We start from the raw sequence: 3,679 nt of genomic DNA, 5'->3' as shown, positions 1-3,679 counted from the left end.
CTCACTTCATTCTGGACGAGAGGATTGAAGATGCCTATGCAGGGATAAATAATGGGCTGTTTGCTCAGCTTCTTTGAGCCCCAAATAGCAGTGGGTTGGGTGAGGTGGAAGGTTTAGACTGGTAGGGGGTTGAAGGGGAAAATAGAAATATGAGCTTGATTACTTTAGGATTCCTACTTGGGGTAGAACATATACTCAGAATAGAAAATAGCATCCTTTATAGTAAAACAAGTTGCATTTGTTATGCACTTGAATAGGTATAGTGAAAAATTCACACATGCTAACTAGGTAATCAATTTGGTACCTGCCTCCATCCTCCTTGCTGGGACCAGCACACCATAAGACACCACTAATATCCAAGGGCGAGGCTCGATGACTGCATGTATGCTTCCTACCTGGACACCGTCACTTGTGTCACCTTGATTGTACTGAAGCAACCTCATGGTACTTTGCTCCTTCTTGGTTTGGCTCGAATCAACATCTCCCCTGCTACACTTTTTGATGAACTTCTCGATGCCATGGACAGGAACACTCCCTGCCCTGCCTCCTCAGGGCCCAAGGATACCCGTCAAACGTTGTGTGCACTCCCACCTCAGTGGAACATCTCTGAACTAAGCTGTGAGGCCCCTGTCAGGCAGAGACCTCACATGTCCTGTGTCTGTGGACGCCTACACCAGGAGCCAGGCTTCTTGACTGATGGCTTCTCCACAGACTCAACATATGAACTGATTGTCCTATTCTGAAGACAACACAGCTCCCTAGTCATGTAAATATAAAGCACACACACATACATACACACACATACATACACACACACATACATACACACACATACATACACACACACACACACACACGGAGTTCTCTGCCAATATCATTTGATTGTGTTGATAAAAATGTAAACCCTCAACAACTGAAGCGAATGGGAGGATTTGGGACTCAAGTGTTAACTGTGAGCTACGTCTCCACCTCCTTTGGTTTCCTTTGCTGACCCCTCTCTGGCCTTCCTCTTGCTAGTAATGGGGAAACCATCTCTTAATTTTGTGTGGATTTCCAGTGGCTATGGTGACAAGGTACAACAGCACTTGCTTCTCTCACCTATCTCGAGGCTAGAAGTCCACAATCAAGGTGCCAGCAGGGCAGCATTCCTTCTGAAAACTGGGGATGAATCCTTCCTTGCCTCTTCCTAGCTTCCAGTGCTTCCCACAGTCTTGGTGTTCCTCGGGGCTTAAATGCATCGTTTCAATCTCAACTGCCATTGCCACATGGAGATCCCAGGATGCATCTCCTTTGTGTTATCACACGGCTTCTTTTAAAGACATCAGCCACTGAATTTAAGGACCCCCTAATCCAGTATGATATAATTTTACCTTGATTACATGTACAAAGACCCTCACTCCAAATAAGGTCATGTTCCCAGGCCCTAGGGGTTCAGACTACCACATACTTTTTGGAGACATGATTAACAAGTGATTGTTACCAAAGCTTACCTTCTTTGCACCTGGAGGCAGATGTGTTCCAAGCTGTGACAGTCCCCAGGACACCTGCAGTCAGTCATTGCAGTCCCAGCTAGAGCCCTGGCTGTCCATGCCAGGGCCCTGTCCTTGTGCTCTTTGATGGGTGCAGTAGTCCATAGGGCAAGTGTTCAGGTCATTGCCTATCAAATCCCTCACAGCTTCGTGCGTGGCATTGCACAACACTTGTGATCACACAACAGGAAGTGCTGAGACCAGAGCACAGCCCTGACTTCATCACTAACATGCTATGGAACCTGAACAAGCCACTTTTTTCTGAGCATCAGGTCATTACTTTGTTGAGTTCTGCATGAGTAAGTGAGCAGATACTTACAAACATATGCTATTTACCCCACCGGGAGCTGGAGCCTGGCATAAAGAAATAGTTCAACCCTGCTCTCAATGAACCTGGCTTTCTTGGGGACTAAATCACTCACATGTGGGTCTCTTGTAAGGATCATAGCCCTTTGTGATCCACAACCTGCTACAGAGGTCAGCTGTGAGGATGACTCATGGGGTTCAGGCCCGGGAGGTCTTTACAACACCACCATGGTTCCTCCATAAGACCTTTCACACTATTAAATGGAGTGACTTGAAATCTGGAGGAGACACTCCATTTCCATTCACTTCTTTGTTAAGTTGGGCACTGGTCATATATCAGGCACAAGGCTGGATTCTGAAGACACAGTGGTGAACAGGGCAAGCCCTGGCCCTGGGGGGTTCACGAGCTATGGTAGACACAGGCATCAACAAGAGGCAAGTTCTGACATTCCCAGAAGCTCTTGTTTTGGTCTTGAAGGTTGGATAATGTTTTCAAGTTTCTCAACCATGTAGCTGTATAGGTTCCAGATGTAAACTCAGTCTTCAGAGTCTCAGGCAAACTTCTTTCCACTGGTCCTTGTAGGGGGCAAGAGTGAGAGGTGTGCTGGGCAGGGCAAGGCTGTTGTAGTGCTGTGAAGAAGTCACTTCTGAGAGAGTGTATACTAAGGGTTAAAACACTGCAAAGGAAAGGAGTTCTTATTTGTTTGGTGTGGGAAGCGTATGGATATAGGTAGAAGCCTGTGATCCTGAGAGGGGGGTTGGGAGAGACAGAGAGAGAGAGAGAGAGAGTTGGTTTTTAACTCCAGACCTTGCCCTGTCTAGAAATTGTTAGACTTGAGCCTTGGTTGGGTTTACCACTGCAGCCAGCTCTTCCCTGGGGATTATCTTCCCCAAAATGTACCACTACAAGTGCCAGGGACCTCACCATTCTAGAGATGAGTACTTTCCATTGTTGGAAAATTCTCCTTTCTCCTTTCCACATTCATCCTTTGAGTGACAGCCTCTGGATAAAGCAGGCAGATTCCCCCACCCTTAAGGAACTTGCTGATGTTAGCTGTCAAGGTTAATGCCCTGTGAGAAGTGCTACACTTGCCTTTAGTGGCAGCCTGTGCTTTTCTCATGGTGGTAGCTCACTCAGAGCACTCACGGGGGCCACCCATTGGGGTGCTAGCAAAACAGGGCGGGGTAGGAAATTCCAGGCAGAGGACACAACGGATGCAAAGGCATGGAGCTAGAACACAGCAGGCTGCATCCCACCTGCCCTTAGCCTGGAAGGAAGTGGAAGGGCCCAGCAGGAAGCCTCTCTCCATGCCAGCCTTGAACTCACTCACTCAGCCAGCGAGTTTGCTCACTGATGGTTCAGATTCTAAAGCAGAGATGACCTGGTGAATTCTATGGAGGGTGAGCACTGTGAGTTAAAGGTTACTCCCTGGAGTGGAGTTCTGTGCCCTGTCTTTCTGGTAGCAGGGGCAGGAGGGCAGCCAGGGCCCCACCTGTCAGAGGAGACCCAGGCTGTCCCTCTCTCTTCCCATGTGACTACCTGGCTGGCAGTGTGATGTTGAATTTGGCTTAAGAGCTTAGGAAAAAAATCTGAAAACTCTTCTTGGAGGCTTTGGGTACAAGCCCAGCTATTAATACAACCTGTGATTTTTCATGTGTAACGGCGCCTGGGGGACTGGATCCTCAGTCTTGTGACATCCACGGGCCAGCTACCATAGTCCCCAGGACCATTTTCCTGGCCCAGGGCATTCAGCCTCCTGCAGGAGGCTTCGTTCAGCTCCCTTCCTTCCCAGCTGAACCCACCAGGCCCGTCCCTCCAGCCCAACTCCCGCAACCTCTTAGCT

Source organism: Oryctolagus cuniculus, chromosome 7, assembly GCF_964237555.1.
Source record: "Oryctolagus cuniculus chromosome 7, mOryCun1.1, whole genome shotgun sequence".
Classification (NCBI taxonomy): Eukaryota; Metazoa; Chordata; class Mammalia; order Lagomorpha; family Leporidae; genus Oryctolagus; species Oryctolagus cuniculus.
Note: the sequence above shows the minus strand (reverse complement) of the source record.